This window comes from Vanessa atalanta, chromosome 6 (genome assembly GCF_905147765.1).
Source record: "Vanessa atalanta chromosome 6, ilVanAtal1.2, whole genome shotgun sequence".
Classification (NCBI taxonomy): Eukaryota; Metazoa; Arthropoda; class Insecta; order Lepidoptera; family Nymphalidae; genus Vanessa; species Vanessa atalanta.
This window is the reverse complement of record NC_061876.1, coordinates 8,186,167-8,207,905: the sequence shown is the minus strand read 5'-3', so window position 1 is coordinate 8,207,905 and position 21,739 is coordinate 8,186,167.

Here is a 21,739-nt window from a genome sequence, read left to right as displayed (position 1 = left end):
ATTCGAGCAAAGTTTACTAAGGTAAAGGTACTGATATGGCTGTAATTATGAGTTATTTCGTGCTTCTTTTTATCATTTTAATTTATCTTCAAACATTTCATATGCAGCTGACATATTACTAAATCTTGAAAGTTTACGTAACTCCTATGTCAGAATGTATTTAAATAAGTAAAATATTCGTCAAAAATCTATGATTGATTACTGGTAATATTTATATTGGAATAATTTGAATACTTACTTTTCTTTTGGCTACGAATTTAATTTGTACTGAAATTTTAGTGTGACATCCACATCCATTATTTCAGTCACTTTTTTGGTTGCCTACATATTTAGATGAATCATTTTTATTAGATAACAATGAACTGTCATCACTATTAAATAAAACAAGAAAATTGTTACCAGCATAATTTGATTTTAAGTTCGCTGTCTTTTTTTTAAATCGTCAACATTGACTATTTTTCCGATAAATCTTAAAAACGGAAGAGTAGTGCTAACCGTTTTCGAACGTACTTCCTAGGGTTGGTTTCTATCTTTTTTTTCAAATTTCTTCTAAATAAGTTCTATAAGTACTACATAAGTTCATACCGACAATTTTTATGTAAATAACAAAAATAATATCGTATATTTGAAATATTTCTATAACATAATATCATGTTATTATAATCACTCTTAAAGTATAATTAGTAGTCCTGATCATAACATAATTTTATCTATATCTTATCATTTATATAGCAGTGTACTTAGTATAAATTATTAAGATGAGCGTCGGAAAATTTACTAAGTAGTGACGCAGAGGAAATCTACAAAATTTATTGGGTCTTGGAATTATAATGCAATATCGATAACAAAACGATTTTAATGATCAAAGGCCGTTTTGCTGTTTTTCCATTAGGTTTGAACACACTGCAAATATTACATTACAGGGATTAGGGGGGCAAATGTTTTTTTTTTAAATTGTATTAAAATTTAGGGTTTAGAATTTATTGATTCTGATTATTAGAGATATTAAAAATATATTAATGGTTCTCTTTAATATTCAACAATTCGTGTTATAAATCGCAACTGTAGAAATAGGATTTACAATAATTAAAATACTTACACAGCAATTTATATTCAGCTGTACCTACCTACACATAAATGTCCTTGTAAAAATATTTTATCTACAGATTCCGTATCAATAATCTCGCGATTACGGTATTTTCGTACGATAACGAATTTCGTATCGATATTTTAGTGTGCAGGCTGATCACGTAGTTATTTGCGCGATCGCTGCGAGTTCATTGACCCAATGTATTCACTGTATCATTGGGTCACGAGTATTTTGACAACGCAGCGCGGAAATTATCTAATCGGCACGCGGCCGCGAGGACGTGGGGCCAACGACACGGGGACCGTTTGCAGCGGCTCTTGGAGCGACTCAACGAAAGTGAAATGAGAAATGAGTACGGCGCTACTAATATTGAACAGGCGAATTAAATTATTCGAAGATCGGTAGTTGCGGTTGCTAAGCGATACATGGATAGCTTTACTTGAGATTTTAGACGAATTTCAAACGAATCCTGACAATGCAATATACGAAATAATTACATTTTGAACTCATAACAGGAATCAGGACTGATAAATGTGTCAGGTAGTAATTTATATTAATAGTAATCAAATCATGTAGTACATAAGATGTACTTATTCTATGAATTTGTTCACTATCAACGATAATTATACTTTGACTTTCCTAATTTTGTCTTTTTTAAATGTATTACTTAAATTTTTGTCACGATAATTGTTTAAAAATACAACGTTATACGGAAGAATAAAAACCAAGATAAAATAATGTTTATATGTTAGTCCTACCGCAATGTTTTTTTATTTATTTTTTTTATTTTATTTAAGGCGAACAAAGAACGGGCAGTGGCATTCTCTGATTTGTAAGCAGGTCGTTGACCGCTCAATATTCAACCAAGAGATTGCATATCATATTGGAATCATACACTTCGTAACCTACATTTCAATGTAGGCGTGATAGATTAAATTTGGAGACAAATGTTGCAATAACCGCTTAATTAAACTTTAAAACGTTTTTACTAATTGGAACTAATCAATTTTCGTTTCTTCATCTTACGCAATCGAGATAAATTATAATAACGGCAAGCCGTAAAATCTTATAAAATAGATAGGTACCTACCTTGTTGAAAGTACCAGTATAATCACATCCACTGTATTTATTCTTACTTAAATGTTAAATATATTTACGGAACCTCATATTGCTTAATACGTCATAATAATAGCTTCATATACTTTTGATTTATGTAAAATCTTCTATTGGATAAAGTTTTAATAACAAAATACATATACGTGGACTACCACTAGTTACTAAACTAGTAACATTTGCGATGTTTAATATGAACTGTAAACAGTTGTCAATGTTTTTTATTTATTTTCTTGCTTCGTGATCTGAGAAATGAAGACCTAAGTTGGTATGATTGTGTTAATTACAAATGGAGCCAATAATTAATTAACGATTATAGCCATCATACTTAAATATAGGTACAAAAAAGTTATCGCAACGACACGTGCACATCTTTTAAATCTTAGAAACAAGATGGTAAAACTATTACTACTTAATCATAAATAGCTACTCCTATTTTACGCACGTCAGTGAAAAATAATAAGAATCTTACGTAGTTACTTATAATGTAAGTACGTAGGAAAAGCAGGATATTTATTAACATAAATTGTTTAACGTACCTATGTGAGCAAAAAAGATATTTTTTTAAATATATTTAGTTTTGCGCAAATGGCGGTTATATATTATAGAGTATCACTTCCTTCTCTTTCAGTGATACCAGTGAAATAAAAATAAAATTCTTTATGAAATGAATAAATAGTTGAAATGCCTATCATATCTCAAATTAAAACATTAATTCTTATAAATATCTAAATATGTAGTAGGTATGTAGTGTTTGAAATATAATGCACGACTTACAATCGTTTTGAGAAATACGATACTTAAGTCGATATTACATTAGAATTTATTGTACCTATTTCGATATTAATCAAAGTTCAATGACCCACGACGTAATTACTTGGTAGTATTTTAGTAATGTGTAGCGTAGTAAAACTGCTGCTATATCAAACATTGTCTCAAATGACGTAGATGAAACGATTTTATAGAAACATAGATGATAGGATATTGATATTAAGCTTAGATTGCTTTGAATATGTTTAAAAACAAGATACACGTGGTTATTATGCTGAGCGAAATATATTAGTCAATCAGCAGCTAACGAACGTCCTTGTAAGATCAATGAACCCGGAACACTCGAGCTGTCATTGCGATAATACTAGAAATTATCCGACTCTTATGTAAGTCCTTGATTCATGATAATGTGACCTTCGCGGTCAATGCCCTATTGAAATGAAGTTAATGGCATATATCTAGTTTATATTACGCTTCTATGTACATTTAAGAGCATTGCACTCTTACGTAAAATAAACATTCAAGTGCACTTCATTTCTTCCTTTCATTATATACTTGTAATAAATTAATATGCTATTACTTAAAACATTATATACATATTTAAATAACCTAGAGTACGGTCAAAATTATTTATAACTAACAAAAGATTCGTTTTTGTTTTTTAAGGTATTTGATCAACTTAATCGACGTTTATTGGTAATTTAGTCTTGGCCCACATTGCAAACGCGATACCAATCGTGGGATCTTCGCTGCTATGATAATATTCAATTTGTATTTGGACTAGTTCACTCACCCTTCACTCCGGAACAAAAACGAACAAAACAAAACAAGGAATTATTGCGTAGTTGTAGAGTGAAAGCTGTTAATGACAACAATGCATGCCTCAGTTTACTATCTCATTCTTAGACAATATTAACATTATCATTTCTAATAGAGATTTTTTTTTTTATTAGCCGAGTTGCCACACCGGCCTTGTTTCTACATGTCAATCTTAAGAAGATTACAGGAATACTTTTTAGGATCGAATAATAATTCGTAATGATGCTGAAGGAAAACGTGTGAAGATTGAAGCAATTTGGTGAATAATCAGCAGAACTTCTCGGCAAAAAAATAGATTGATTTAGCTCAGCAGTGGGATTAATTCAGGCTATTACTTTACAAAATGAGCTTGTCAATAGTGCGTAGGTGTCCTTGAAAAGAGATATACCTCTATATAACTAAGCAATGGCTTCCTCTCATTTTAAGCAGAAGCTTGGATTTTATTTTAATATTTCGTCTAACACCTGGAGGTTTTCAAGATGTTTTTTTGTTGATGAGCAACGCTTTGTTATGCGAGAATTATTATTTACTATTTTTGAATGTAAGTATTCTATCGAATTGGTAATATGAAGAGCATGATTATCCTTTGAGTTACAACCACAACATGTGTGAGCAGTATAATGAAAATGTAAATTACTACATATAATACGTAATTAAACATATTAAATATAACATTTTCGTTTTTGCGCAAAGCAGAGGCGCTGTGTGCAACTTACAAATTACAAAATATGTTGTTACGTTTTTATGGTAATAGTACCTATTGTTTAAAATTAAAAAGTGAAAATATACAAAAATGTATAATAATTACTCCATCGCATCTTGTTCTGTCTGTTAGGCTGTTAGCTATTAAAGACGAAAAAACTGTTTTCGTTTAACTAATCCTTTATAAAGCAACTTGCCTTCAGGTCCGCTCCATAAACCTAGTTAGCTTCTCGATCAGCGATTATTAGTACTTTTAGAGTATTTAGCGTCAATTATGTTGTTAGTGCAAATATCTTTGTAGGAGTTGAAGCCACGCAAATAGCGATAAATAAAATATATTAGTCGTCCGAATGCAATGATAATATAAGATACTTAAAAAAAATCTAACCTAACCTAGAAATACGTACCGTGAACCTATAATTTTTATATTAATTTTTTTTACTTTATTCGTCCTGTAATCGGATGTCGTTTTAATGCTATTTTATTCTATAATTGTATAATTATATTTATTTTATTAATCGGATTTGTGGAAGACTAATTTTATTCGTTCATCCAATTAACAGACGATTACACACTTTGTATACATAAGTGACGTTTTAGGCATTGAAACAGCTTACATTTATTTTTTATATTTAGATTTAGATTCATAAGAACTGTTTATTAACTTGTGATGAGATTTAAATGTTTTACATTTGCAAGAAAAACATATATTGTTTTAAAATAGATAGATAACGTTTTAGCTTGTGCATATATATATAGGTATGTTAATGTTCTGATATTCGCTAATAATTGTAGGTACTACGACGCTGACAACAGCCGTTTACGCTTCTATTGATTTAACTTAAATTATTGCTTAGCTTTACATATAGTATTGTAGCAGTGAAAAATATAATACCAATATTAATTTTGATCGTATGAAATTTAAACTAAGTATTTAAAACTAATTAGAAATTAAATGTTCAATTTGTATTTATCAACGTATAGTCGTCAAATTATTAACAATAACGATAAGAAAATTAAACATTAAGTAACTGTACTCCTTCAAAAAATATTCTTTGAACCATTGCTAATAGTTCCCACTATTCGAAATTGTAGTTGATTTCTATCGTATCTCTGCTTAAGTGGATACAGTTGTATTTGTTATTTCTTTAAGTGATATACATATATATCTTAGTAGCTACTGAGTTTCTTACCGGTTATTTTCAGTAATACCTACTTTCCGAACTGGCGGTGGCTTTTGATTTCCAATACTGTAACGAAGTTTCAAAAGTGATGAGCCTACTTGGATAAAGAATATTTCGATTTAAATAAATGAACTTTATAATGTAATAAGTAGGCACTGGTCTGCCTACTTATTACATAAAAAAGTTAGGCCACATGCTGTTAGAAATATTAACCATCCCTAACTTCGCCAATGCGCCATCATCCTTGAGAACTAAGATGTTATGCTCCTTGTGCCTGTAGTTACACTGGCTCACTCACCCTTCAAACCAAAACAGAACAATACCAGTATTGCTGCTTGGCGGCAAAATATCTGTTGAGTGGGTGGTACCCAGCCCAAAGTCCTACCCCCAAGTATAAGTTATGTATAAAGTAAATAATAATAATTTATTAACGCTAAATAGTGTAGTCTTCGAATATAATTATGTGGTTGGTGTAAGATAGTTATAATGAAACAAGGACTTTGAATCTTGTCCTCATATATCGGCCAGATATTGGAAATGTGAAATTACTAACATTTTTTTATGAATTATATGAACATTATGTTGTCACAGTCAAATGTTTTTCGTAAGGCTCCTAGTACCCGACATTAGTTCAGATCAAACATGCTCACTATGCGTCTTAAATTTTAATTTTTGATCTAACCACAAACGGAGATATTATTACGAGCAAGGTCTGGATTTTGTGTGTAATATATTTTTATATTCGGCGGCGAAAGTTAGGTTTTGATATATATGTTTTGTACACATTTTACTGAATTCATTCGAAGAGTATATCAAAATTACCACAATTTCAATAAAAAATTCTTAAAACGTTATTAAATTTATGACTAGTAAGCTAAGAGAAAAAAAAACGCTATTCCAAATTTCTTAGTTAAAAGCGATTGCTGGTTTCCATATACTTATAATATTAATAAGACTTTACTTCAAAAACATAATACCATTATATTATGAAGCAGTCTTCCTGACGGCCAGCGGTGCCACTCTCAAGAGAAACTAACCATCGCATCATGTTATAGTCCACAAATGTGTGTGTAAACTTATGTGCAATATCCATTCCCTCGCATTGATAGTCCGATGGGATGGGTAATCCCATACAACGAGAAAGAGCTCAAGCGCACTACCAATCGCTTAAGGGGCTTTTCTAGGCATAGGTGTGCTATTCAGAATGATATAGAAAGACCCAAAAATCATATCGACCTATTAGTCCAGTAAGCTCCATATTTATAGCCGGAAATATATAAGAAATATATTTGAGCAGAACCAAAAAGTCTCGGACTTCGGTTCCGTATCCCCACAAAATACTGAAAGATATGCCGGTTGTCTGATTTTTATCTATACTTGTGCTGCGAGATATGACTTCTTGACAAATTTCATGATTCTTGGTCAACGGGATGTTACTTTGGAGGTTCGGAATCTAGAAGCGTCCAGAATCTTAAAAGATATTTTTAATTAGCTGATCAGAAAAATATATCAAAGAAGAAACAACGAGGTGAAAAATAACGGCAGTCAAAGGAATGGAATGAAAAGAGTATAAATAGTGAAGAAAAAGACTACATAAATCACAAGGAGCTCAAATAAAATACAAGGGACGAAGTAATGTAATTATAATAAGCAACATTAATTGCTTCAAAGTTAAATTACTTAAAAACAACTCATAAAAATGCATCTGGCGTTTAAATTTCCACCGCGGAAATTTTTACCAACATTTATCAACAAATAAAATTGACACACTTAAAGTCGAAAGTAGTTAAACAAAAGAACAAGTAAAAATATTTAGAATCCAGTAAGAAAGCTTGTAGATAGCCGAGATTGCTCCGTGGTTAAAACAGGCTAATCTTTATCGAAAAATGCGGGTTCAAGCCAGAGCGAGCACCATGAAATGTTTATTTGTATAATTCATGTTTATACTTCAATCAGTGCACGGAGGTGTAGGAACACGTCGTGAAGAAACCTTTACTGCTCGGATAAAAATCTGCCACATATGTGAATTGTCAACCCACACCGTGATGGAATGAGATCAAAAACTTCTCCTTAAAAGAGAAACCTTAGCTTATGGGTAAAACGAAACTAGGCTAGGTTGAGTTGCTAAAATGTTCTAAGAAAAAGGCTATATATACATTATACATGAATAAAAAAATCTATTGTTATATGTTTTAGAATAATAATGCTTCCTACAATGATATTCCTAAGCAGTCAGCTGCAAATCAAAAACTTTTATCATTGTATCTTGCTTTTTTTATATTACGTTATAAAAGGGACTGTGTAGAGCATTCAAGGGGTAAGTATTTATTAAACCTATTATATAATAGCCATGAATGAATAAAAATCTCGATTTTTTTATAGCATCGACCTTGTAATTTGTAAGAATTCAAAGGGCAGAAGGGAGGCATTCAATGTTATTTAATCAACTTGACCCTAAGCGGCAAGTTCAAGGTATTAAGTAGCAGTACGATTCAAGAAAAAAATAAATGAATCACGTATAAAATTAAATCGTCATATTTTTACATGACACGATTATCTAATCGTACTATCGACTATTTGTGTATTGTGAAACGTACGAGTCCAAGATTATCTCCGTTTAACCACGTGCCCTAGCATGTGAGAATGGAAATGCATAGCACGTTCTTGTAGTAATTAGAATTCTTCTAGTAACCTCTTAAGACAAACAAGATGATTTACCATTTTTAATTAGCATACGAAGCAAAAACAAGGTGAATAATATGTTTGTTCGTTCGACAATATAATTACGGAAGTAAATTTAAACATCCTTCAAACATAAATAACAAATAGAGACCGCACCTTAAGCTGCCACGTGTAAGCCGGCATCTGAACCAGAACGCCAAGGTCGAAAGGGATGTATAGACTATGCTTAGCTCCCTGCGTTTGCGCATGATTGACGTCAATTCATTTCGACCTCGAAATTCCGTTAACACAAACTTAAGTAATTTTACCCGCCTATTCCAATTTAACGCTTCACTGCACATTTCATTTTATTTTATGTTCGCCTCTAACTGTGGTCACATGATGAGGTACCTGTATTTTTATTATTTAAATAATTAATCTATCGTTATTTTAATATTTTTGAACAATAAACAAACACAACATTATTTATGATGGACCATGAATGCAGGCAATAAAATATATATTTATTTACGCAATTATACACGCGAAAACTTTTTCGAACGATGTTATTAGATATGTCTACAGAGGAAACATAATGTCCGTTTTTATGAAAGAAATCACCTTTTTCAAAGTAAAGCAGAGAAAATTCACACCACATAGGAAAAAATATGAATATCGTTTTCTGAACTTAAATTATTACTTACTTATAAATAAATTTAAGTTTGATTTATCAATTATAATTTATAACTCAAACTATTAAATAATTATTAGATATCAAAATACAGTGCAAAGATTTAAGAAATATATAGGCATACCCATTGCTTGCTAAAGCACAGACTATAAATCTATGGAGATTTCTTCGAAAGATCCGTAAGGAAACTTTCATTCTTACCCTCCAGACTAGTCAGGGACTCCCGACCGACATCGACATTAAAAATAGATAATCGGTAAGCTGTCTAGACTGCATAAATACAAAACTCTATATTTAGAAGCATGTAGATATTATCTATACTTAAATGCTCAAGACATTCTTATTTTGTATTTTGTAATTGATGAAGTTATTTGATATAATTAATTGTTTCTAATAAAAAATTCAAACAGTATAAAGTGAAACATTGCAAATAACGTAACATGCAATTATTATTAAGTATCTCGAATTTATACTTTTATTTAATTTAATTATTACTTTGTAATATTAATATTTAATCTACTACTTATTTAAATTAATGTTAACGAAAATATTATGTACATAAATTATAACAACCTATCTAGCTTCGTGCCTGCGCATCAAACTGATATGGTAGTACGAAGGTATCAAGATGCGGCTTTTTAAATTTATTTACAGATATAAAATCATATTATGTCTAATGACAATGCGATCACATGAAATATTGAGATACAAATATATTATAATTCATAAAGTCAAGTCACATGTTTGTAAGTAAAATATATATGTAGTAATATTTATATTTGAAATAGACTTTCATAGTTTTTTTTTGTAGATTTTGGGTGGACGAAATGTCCCTTGTGCGTTGTCATAACGCGTCTTGACATAAATTAATCAAATATTAAAACGGTGGAGGTCATTTACATCAAATGAGTATTATGAAAGCGTGCAAAATTATTGACGATAGTGACCTTACGCACCGACGGTTTCGCAAGGGTCCGACTCGGTTACACAACTTATCAATGTTTTTTAACTTCATTGTAATAGGGCACTGTAAACTTTGACATCTCTATTCACAGCGCGTTTTCAATTTTATGTTATGTAACGATTAGACCCTTCGTAACTTTTTACGTTTAGAAATTTGGATACCGTGACGTCATTATTGAACCTCGTATTATGTACCAAACTTAGGCAGTAACATTTTATTTATCCTTTCGAATATTAAACTCAGGGTCGTTTTTAATTATTTATTTTATTTCATATTTTCAAATTTTCGCTTTAATATAAAATTTAAATTACGAAATATTATACGGTGTTTATTTCAATATGACGGTTATTTTATTTTATGCGTTTAAATATTACAGTTACATCAATGTTTCGCCGAAATCGTAATAGGAACTTCAATAAAAAATAATTAAACACTCCTAGACGAATTTTGACTGCGCCACCCAGTCTCAAGAACTAATCAAGTACGCAGTTTATTATAGTGCACAAATGCGCTTATTACAAATTTGTAATCCCCGACGCAATCGGAGAGATACCACGCTTTTCGCGCTTCCAGAGTTAATAAAGTGACGGGATGTTACTGAGATTTTCTTGACAGAAAAACCGTTAACATAAATTACCTTTGAACCCAAACATAAATTACCTTTAATCTTTAAAAACCTTGTAATAAGCCACTAGACCAATAATATAGACCATAAGAACGTTGAAAACATTTTATAAATTGCAGGAGACGCGCACAAGGCGACCCCGGCATTGACACGCTGATAAGGAAAACTGAACCATAATCAAAATAAATCATTGTAACAACATTAGTAGAGTTGCATCTATAGCGCCTTGGATAATGTAGGATATAATACTGTATATATTTAAATGTACTAATAGATGAACATAATATTATGTATGTATGTATATACATATTATATTTTATACTTATTATAAGTACATTTGTAAGCGGTTACAAATAAATGGAAACTTCAATTTTATGTACAAATAAGTATGAATACATCGGCTTAATAATAATAATTTGCTAATAACGTCTCATTCAATGGCATCGAGCTTATCACAGCGACCAAAAAATTTTTTTTAATTGCATTTGAATTAATTAATGAATATCACGATATTATTAAATGTTTTTTAATTATCTAAAAACTTATTACATTAATATAGTGCTAGATTTTTATCAACGATTCGAAGCGGAAGATGTCCCGAGAGATTTGTACCTTGCTCCGCTTTGCAAAGTAATTACAAAATATCTTCTGAAAAAAATGCTTCTAACTTGATGGATTCTCATTAAAAGTTGAATGGAATTAGGTCAGGCTGCTCGTTAGCTAGTGTCACCATATTTAATAGCATCGTTTTGACTGAAACTTTGAATAACATCGAGAAACGCTGCTCAGCATGATCGTACCCCTAGTTGACGAGGCACCGGTAGTTGACCATTTTTAGTGTCAATGTTAGGAATTCGTACTTTATATTATAGTAACTTAAACAAGTCAACCAAGTATATTGAAAAATAAATAGAGACAAATAATAAAGCGTACGATTTGGTATTATAGCCATTTACTCGCCATTAAAATAAATTATATTTAAAGAGGTTCGACTAGTTTATTTGTAATTTGTATTGTTTTTAAATTATTTTCATTGTAATGATTGATGTCGATATTTAAATGGAATTGCACACTTTTTAATTATATTTATATTTTTAACTGGCTAACAAAGGGCACATAATTTGTTTGGAAGGTGGAAAAATAGAGAAAGCTGTATATTGTCATATATCTAATATCAGTATTTCTATTGTGACTTAGACTGAAAATTATAATTTACTTGATCATCACTAGACTAGACTAACTATTTTTTTTGTATTTTCACACTAGTTTAGAATGCATGTGAAATAATATAAAAAATACTAAGTATTTGTTTTCCTTTGAAATTATATCTTTTAATTAAATTAAATGAATATCGTGTTACAACATTGATACGCTATTTTGATACGTATATTCTATACATTTTATAATTATTAATTTCAATGTCGCTTGTCATTTCACTGTCATTCCGACATTTAACGCTCGTGTTCTGCGGTGATTTTTTTCTTACAGGTTTAATGGTAGATCCACCCTAATATATGTGATACACAAGTAATACAACGTATAAATGATACTGAAAATATGTCCTACATCGAAACAATTTCAGATAGGTATAGATAATTACTGCAGTGCGATTTTGTAAGAATCAACATCGTAAATCACTCATGAAGTATTGTCAATCGACATACGGCGACACGCCATTTTGTTATGTATATCCTGATAATTATTTTAGTCATATCACATTGTGAAATTTCACGCTCGTGTTATGCGGTGAGTTTCGAGTTTCTTCTTACAGAATAGCTCTACTGGTTTGAGGCTGGTTCTGCAGCCGTTAATCTAAATAAATATAGCTACCTATAGATTAACACTGGTCGCATAGACATCTTTAAAAATATCCTAATAAGAAATAAAATACGTAACGTCTGAATAATGTGATATTATTTCATATGCGCATGAAAACAATTGGAATAAAAAAGGGGTATGTTTTTTAGTTACGTTAAAAACTTCCATAGCTAACCTAAAATAAAAATAATCTTCAAATTTATAGACGTCAGAGATTAAACACGAGATAATGTACTAAATATATCTATCTATGTAGAACAGTAGGTAGTTTATACCAAACATCAACATAATACGAAGTTTTATAACTGTTCCGCATAGTTCGATGTTATTGAACGATAATTTCTTATATAAAAAGTAACACTTCTCATTAATATAATATCATTCACATAAACACATTAACAAACTCGTACTATCTTATATTACATAACAACATTTAAATAGGTCACCTACATATACAAGGCTTTGATATCACATAACCTAATGTAACCGCGAAGTAATGTATTTTTTCCGAGTTTTATATGATTATTAATTACTGAGATTAAACAATTATTACACAGAATATGTTTAAAAGTATATTAACAAGCACAATTAACTTTCACACTCAATTAATTATCTCTACTACGTACTCGTAAGTGCAGGTTTTTAAGCTATTATTAAAAAGAGCAAATTAAACTATATGTATTATATTAATATCTATATTTATCGTAAAGTAAATTATATTAGATTATTTTATCTGTGTTCATTCAGTTTGACCGTTGTACTAATACTTTGTTTACTCATTTATATCAATGCATATAATGTAAACAAAAACGTCCTTTTGGATGTCAACATTCAAGAAGATGCTACGTACTCGTAGGATTGGAATGATTGCAGCTATTTTGTTTATGTATCCAGCTCACAATGAGGTCAATGGCGCATGTTTGTCATTACTGAGGTTCCATTGTCGCTCTCATTCAGGGTTTCTATCTATTATAGGTTTGTCTTTACAAGTTTGTTATTAAGCCTCGACGTATTGTTAAAACGAATGGATCCGATTTTATTAATTAATCTTACTTGCCGTAAAATATGTAAATTTGTATAACATTCGTTTGATAAGTACACATACTGTGGCAGGAATTTATTCATACAGATTTCTCCTTCACCGCTGATCACGGGATAAACTTTAAACACAAATTGAGTAGGGTTTGAATCCGCAAACTTTGTTCAAAATTAACAAGTTCTAGGGACTGGGCTGATCATCGAATAAATCCCTTTCTCTTGAAATACAAGGAAGGTTTACTCGCAAAAAATCGATTAAGATTCACATTTAAAAGTAACTAATTAAAAGTAATATAATTAAAGACAAATTTATAATAATTAAACCAAGTTTTACTCTAAGCTACGCAATGCTAGCCCATTCCACTACAAATGTAAATGTTTGTGCGCGTGCTTGACACGTGATTTTTAACATAAAAGTATGTTGCGTGCCGTTCTATAACCATTATAATTGTACGGTGGTAAAAATATCACGTAGCGAATAGTAAAGCTTACTTTCTCTTGTTAATCTGTTTTAAAATTGCGTAACCATAGAAACAGAAAAAAAATATATAACGACTATAATGTATGCGCTATTGTGAATAGCTATTCGTTTCAATGTCGAAAACTAATCACGTAAACATGTTAATATGATATTAAATCAAATCAACAAGTCTTTTAATTAAATGAACAATTATCTAGCAATCATATTTATATATTTTGTGATGTACCTATTTCCTTATTTATTGTTAGCAGGCTTTTGAAAAATAATTCTAAAGTTAAACCTTTTTACAAATATTTATGAAACAATTTAAATGAATAAATAAATATAAATTGTTACAATCACACACTAATATTGTACGAAATGTTTATCGTAAGATATTTTTTCAGACCAATAACAAAACAAGGTTAGAAAATTCGGAAACATCTATTATTGCCATAATAGTGATAAGTGCAGTATATTGCGCAATCGCATGACGTCAGAAGGATAATATTGTCGCCTTGACCTTAGGCTAATGTCAGCATGGCGCCGGCCGGCGTCTGCGCGCGCCTGCGTTGCTTATGCAAGACATTCGCTAATGATACTCTCACAGGAAATGTAATGTGCAACACAAGCCAATTATATTATCTTGCATTAGCAAGGACATTTTTAATTAGAACAATGGTTTTGTAATTTACGCAAGCATTTAACCCGACCGACAGACCGTCGTGAATAAATCGTCAATTCATATCAGTATATATAATTATTATTAAAATAAATGTCTCACTTTATCAGGTGATAAATTACAATGAACCGTAAATATGGGAATATTATTTTTTTTTATTCACTCTATATAAAATATTACGTCTTCAAAAAAAGGACGAAATTGCAATTTTAATTATATAATTTTATTTGCAATAATATACATTTTATCAACACAATCAGCCTTTTTATTCTAGTGGCTTTTCTTATATTGCTTCACATTTTGAGGTTCCGTATGGATTTATCATTAGAAATATATTTTTCTTGAAAAATCTGTTGACATTTATAACGAAGATTTTTTATTCAGTTGGCAGTTTATACTCCCGAGCCTAGGGTCAATTTTCAGTCGTAAATTGTTAACCCGTCGGGTTACGAGACTGACGGAATACAGAGTTCATCTGCCTTAGTGCACAAATGTGTGTATAATAATAATATCTTTTAAGATTGCTAGTCTTGAATTTTCACCGAAAGCGAAATTCGTTCAGGAATACATTATCGTGATAAACACTAAGTAATTCAATTTACTTGAATGACAGTTAAGATTTCAGAATGAACGAGTAAACAAAGTTTTTAATGTCTGTTTTTTTTTTTTTTTGTAAATTATAACGAACATATACATAAGCATAACAAGAATGGTCATTACGAACATGTGTACAAATAAATTACATGCTATATACCGCAATGTCATGAATGTAACTCATGCAATGATATAGTATTATGAAGATGTCAAGGTGACCTTGCATCTCGACAAGGAAGCCTAGCCTGATCGTATATCATCTTTCATTTACGTTGACAAGTTAAAATTACATATATCATAGTTTCAATTGCTCTCAAGCTGTTTTAGAAGGATTGAGTTTGTATGTTTCAGTCAATGCAACGTTTCGTAAAAAAGGAACATTTATCGAGCTGCTTTGAAACTTCAAATTGAAATCGACATTAACATTATTTGCTATATATATTAACACTATATCGTATTTTATTTGAAGCCTTTCGATTATAAATAAATCCATTTGAACGTTAGTATAAAAGTATTATTAAAGATAACAAAAAAATGTTAGCAAGTCAAATATAAGTAATAATCGCAAATTTGTATAAGGCGCTAGCTAGTGTTTGGCAAACAAGTAATTTCATAAGTTAATTTGTTTGTTTTTCTGCCAACCATCCCAAGGATGCCTCTGACATTCAAGACAAACAAGTTTACTATTCTGTTAAGAAAATCGTAAATTAGATATTACTGTATTATACGCAAACAATATTGAATTACTATCTAATCTGAATTGTTTATGTCCTTGTTATGAAAAGTACAGATTACTTTTTTGAAATAATTAGGCAGTCTAGCAAATTGACCAACTACGAAAACCGTCATTTACATGGTCAATGCGAGGCAAACCGTGGGCACTAAAACAGTACTTTGTGTCTGTAGTTACATCCTCACCCTTCACACTGGAACTATACTAATAATTCTTATACTAAGTATTGCTGTTTGAAGGTAACATTTGTACACGTAGACCTCCCACCATTAATAATAAATTAATTCAAATACATTTATTCAACAAATCAAAGCCTACTTAAACAAGATATAAATTGTCTGAATCGCAATCCCGAACTTAATTACCTAAATATATTCATTAAAAGTTATCATTTAATTTGACTATGTATTTATTTATATAGTTTACTATGATGTATTAGATAGATTTATTTAACATATCTAGTTACCCATAAACATATATAATAGTATATATAGAAAATTAATATATTGCCAACCGATTTATCAGCCTCTACCGCTGGAATACATATGTTTTATATTAAACATATTATATACGTATGCCTTAGATATATTGTGTGATTAATAAAATTTAACAAATAAAACTGAAGTTTATTTCGTCTGTTATAAAGTATTAACGGTTACCGAAATAAAAAACATAACATTAATATTTTAATCCTTACTTGTAATATTTAGACGCATTAGAATTACTTATTACAATATAATTTTTAATCAACCGCATAAGAAATATCTCTTTTCACGATCTCATCATTATATAGTTATAACTTGGTTTTTATAAATTTCTTATAATGTCGAATTTACCTTTTTGTTCTACATAGAAAAAATACATTTTCATTTTGGTAGTATGTGCACTCATTATTTTTGTATATACTATTTTTGTTCTATCTATTTTAAAATTAGCAACCAAATTTAGATAACAATAATGAAGTAAATATTAAAACAAACGACGTAGTAAATCCTTGTTATCTGTGTCTGCAAACTGCATCGATAGAGTAACTATAAAGTCTATTAATTATGGAAAGATATTGTATTAATATTTTTTATATGTCGATACAATTAAGAAGATAAATATGAAATCATCGACTATTATAAACACTAAAAACTTTATAGAAAAAAACTTGAGATAAAATCACGCGATGATTCACCAAATTCTAAGAATTATTTTTTTCTGAATGTTTTTATTTTTTAAGTTTTAATAAGCCTCAAAAATTTTATTAATAAACGTGAGAAACGTAGTTTTCACTGAGTATGTAAATCAACGAAAATTATATCGAGCGTTCGTATTTAAAAGACATCCATGGTTTACGAAAGGATATCGTTGGTTTGATTTATGAAATAAATTCTTAGTTATGACAAGCGTTTCGTATGATTGGGTCACTGTATGGCGAAAGCTTTTACTTTTAGTGCTGTAGCAAGTTTGGCAGTGATCAGGCGGGTCAAGGTCGCCCCACGTGAGCCTCACAAAAAGTGGTTTGGTGCCCCGAGCACATTCTTACCATCCGACGACATTAATAAATTGTCTGCATCCATAATGTCACGACGTAAGTTAATTGTATAATTATGTCTAATATAAGCGACGTTCGAAAACAGGTCTAATTTATTATCTCGTCAGAGCGTTAGTATCGGTATACTTAATGGTATACAACGCACAGGTGTCTAGTTGTTTACGAATTTTATGTCTGGACCTTCTGCGAATCCGTGACTTCCAAGAGGCGATTGACATTACGTTCCGTTTCACGTATTAAGTTCTCTCGTGTTGTTAATAATAAAGGCTATTCTTACGCTAAACTTGAATAGATCGCAAGTGACGTAAACGATGATTTTAAGCTTATGTTGGTGTGTATTCGAATCACGATGAGGATAACTTACATTGTATATGTGTTGGAAATTTTTTATCACCGAAATTGAGGGCGGCGCCTTCCCACCCTTGACCTGATGTTGCGCAATTTCCCGGCCACTGCGACTGCAAAGTGCCAAGGTTGCCTTAACTGGCCATCTTTATCCTTACCGAAATAATACAAATATTGCAAATTTTTTTTGTATTCATAATTCGATTAGTTTTATGGTCAACGTTTAAATATTTCGTTTCTCAGGTTATTTATAATATTAAAAGAAACCGTCCGAAACAACAATGTTATTTTCGTAAAGTATTCATGTTATTATTTTATTAGATAAACACTCCTTGCATAGTAATACCTTCTTTGTTTTTGGTATAATTTATACTAATTTATTTATTAACTATTTTCGAATTTTATTATTTACAAATTATTTTATGTGGCAATTATTTGATTCCACATCTGTGTTCACATGTGTACTTGACCGCTTTTTTAATATTCGCTCGTTTTACTATTATAATTTGAATAAGATTTATTAGATATTGGTTAATAATTAGAATGGTTATAGTCGTTTATTTTTTTACCTAATAATATTTTTTATTTTATTTATGCACTTATAATAACGAGCGTGTACAAACGAAACTTATGTAAAAAAATATAAAAGTATTTTGATATAAAACCTACTTCGATAATACGCTGACATAAAACGCACAGCCTAAACCAATGGATCTAACGAAATGAAATTCTGCATTCTGCATGCTGAATTCCTTATGGAACGTATGTAAGAAATTGTTAAAAATGGATCTCTCAAGCGAAAGGGGAATGAATTTTTGAACGGAAATTAATCACATGTGATACCTCCTATTTTTCCACGTTGGCTATCTTTTGTTGAATTATTTTTTGATGAACAAAAAAAGTTGGTTTATGTCTGTAGTTAAAATATCGAGGAAATTTACATCTTACCATAATGACTTTTTGATTCTTACATCTAGCCTAATGTAATTTTATCCCATCTTTTAAAAAAAATGTCCTTATATAAGATACACATTTTCCGTATCTGTTAAAGATTTGGTTTAGTAGCATTCGTTTAGACCGAATTTTTAGAATAATAAATTTAATGAAAAAAGTGACATAGTCAATTTAATGAAATAATGATATAACTTCAATAAATACAATACTCCTGTAGAAATAATCGCAGGAAACTCCGTGGAAGTTAAAACAACATAATATTATATTACGATATTGAGAAATCGTCCCGACTTTTAGGTGAGATTAAGTTAGTAAAAACAAAATGTGTAGAGACAAAACATAATTAAGATAAAGTATTTAATAATGTTATTGCATTGACCTAACTATATTCGTTCCTACAGATAAATTCTATACAATATTCATATTTATGAAACACTTACACACGCACACACACACACACTTCGAGGTCTTCAATTTACCGGATTTACGTAATATGACTTCTGTTCCGCGTTATTGCATTTGTTGACGATACCGGGTTCAAACGCCGACCGTGAATTGTTAAAAACATACTCAAACGTATGATAAAACTACACGCCCTTGTATATTGTATAACATAGATATTATTGTACATTGTCGATGGTTACATAACAAAGTGATTAGTTGCGCTGCCCGCTACAACGTTGATCCCCGGCCAAGGATTTCTGTCGAATATAAATATAAATCTCTTACACGTTCATAAACATGTTGACTTGTATCAGTAGCATTGAAACTGAAGCTTTAGTTTCGTAGTATTACTAATTCTTATAGCAAGAATTATAATTATTAAAATTGGTTTTAATTTTATCAATTGTAAATAACCGATTTGACATGAGAATATATCATAGAGTCATAATATAATTAGATATGTTTAAAGCCTACGATACAAAGATAAAGTAACATAAATGTCCCACAGTTGGGCTAAGGCCAACTGTACTTTCGAGGAGAAAGTTTTAATCTTTACAATAAGCTTCAACAATGCGGATTAGTGTACAAATACAAACCCAAGTATAATAGTATAATAGTAAATACGATAGATTTTCATCCGACAAATGTAGATTTCTTCAATATGTTTTTTATCACTACCGATCATATGAATTATATACTAATTAAACACATGACAATTCAGACGTGCTTCTTCGGATTTGTACTCGTAATCTTCGCTTAATTTAAACGTGTTCTAAACAAACATCTCAGCTCATAAATCTTATTACATAAATGAATTTTGTTAAAATAGTTTGACATTAAAACAATTAAAAATAAGACTTTAATAACAAGCAATTTGTTTAAAGTCAATATTTATACGTTGTTATGTCATTTTTATAAAGACTTATTTACGTTGCTTATTAGGATCAATATTCAAACGAGACGGGCTTTTTAAAGTGACCACGTCAATGTTATTATTGTTTGTTCTGCGAATCTTTTATCTTATATTACTTCTCAGGCTCCAGGGTTGCTGACGTGAAAATGAATGAGACCGTGTGAATGTATATAAGTGTCATTTGAATGGAAAGTCCTTGTTAAATATACAGATAAAATAAAAAAATATATAGTAAAAATACTTGGTTAATATAATTATTTTATAAATGTTATCTTTATATGAATTAATTTGTCTGTAACGCTATGTAAATATCGCAAAGAAACGTTCGTTTTTCTACAGGCACATCACGTATTTAATAACATTTCTTGTTTGCCGTGTAGAATTTTTAGGTTCTGAGAAAAAACTAAACTAAATACTGAAAAAAAAAGTCATCGAGTGTTTGTAAGTTATTTATATTAAAAAAAAACAAGATTATAAATAGTATAGTAATGAATAAATAAAAAAATGGAGTTAGAATTCGTTGATTTTCATAAATAATGATAACAATAATTTTCTCGAGAGAATCTCTACACGCCGAGCACGTTGTATGTTTAATTTAATATATCATCTAAGATGAGGATCCAAAAGTGCCCTTAACAGCGATATTTTATACCTACATATACATGCAAATGAAATTAAAAAAAAAAAACACTTTTCATAACATAAGGAGGTTTATTTACTTTCTTCTCTTTGATGATTAATAAACAAAGACAATACGAGTAAGTATTTTAATACAAATAAAAGTACGCAAATCACATGGAATATGTGAGTATTATTTATCTGTACATCTTCTGTGTTTATAATATGGTATAGATCATTTGTTACATAATATATTTTTATATAATATATTAGATTTTTTCTATCTTGTGCGTATAAAATAGTTTATATACACGTTGACTTTTGAACCACGTGGCTAAAATGTGATAAGCAGAATTTGTACTATAATAACTATAATTTGAAAAGCGATCGGACGACGTGGTTTTAGTCAAATTCTTTATAAATCGGTATAAATAGATGAAATGATGAAAAAATAAAGATGCTGTTGACCATGAACCCCACTGACCTCTTTATTACCGTTTATTATACTAAGTCGTAACTTAGCGACTTTTATTCTTAGAAATACAAGTACAAATATAATGCGTATCTGAATCTACAATGCACTTCCTAGTAACGATACTGCGCAGTGCCCCATACTTTCAAGACAACATTGTTGCACTATCGTTACATTAAACATAAGTATAATCTTAAGATTGTACTATTAACAGTTGCCTATTGACTAGCCGAGCAAGACCGACTAGTCAAACTGTACTTAGTATGGTTTTCAGACCATCTATATAATAAGAATGACATACTATGTTAAGTTTGCGACACGATGACATAAATGTTAACTTTAGGAGGGATATACAAGACTCTTAGCTTATAATATATACGTTTGCCTCTTTAAAGTTGTATTTTACAATAATAAAAAATAAACGCGTTTTAGATAACAAAAGAGACAAGATACATTACGAGAACAGTTTTTTTTTTATTTATAATCTCTTAATGTTTAATTCAAAAGG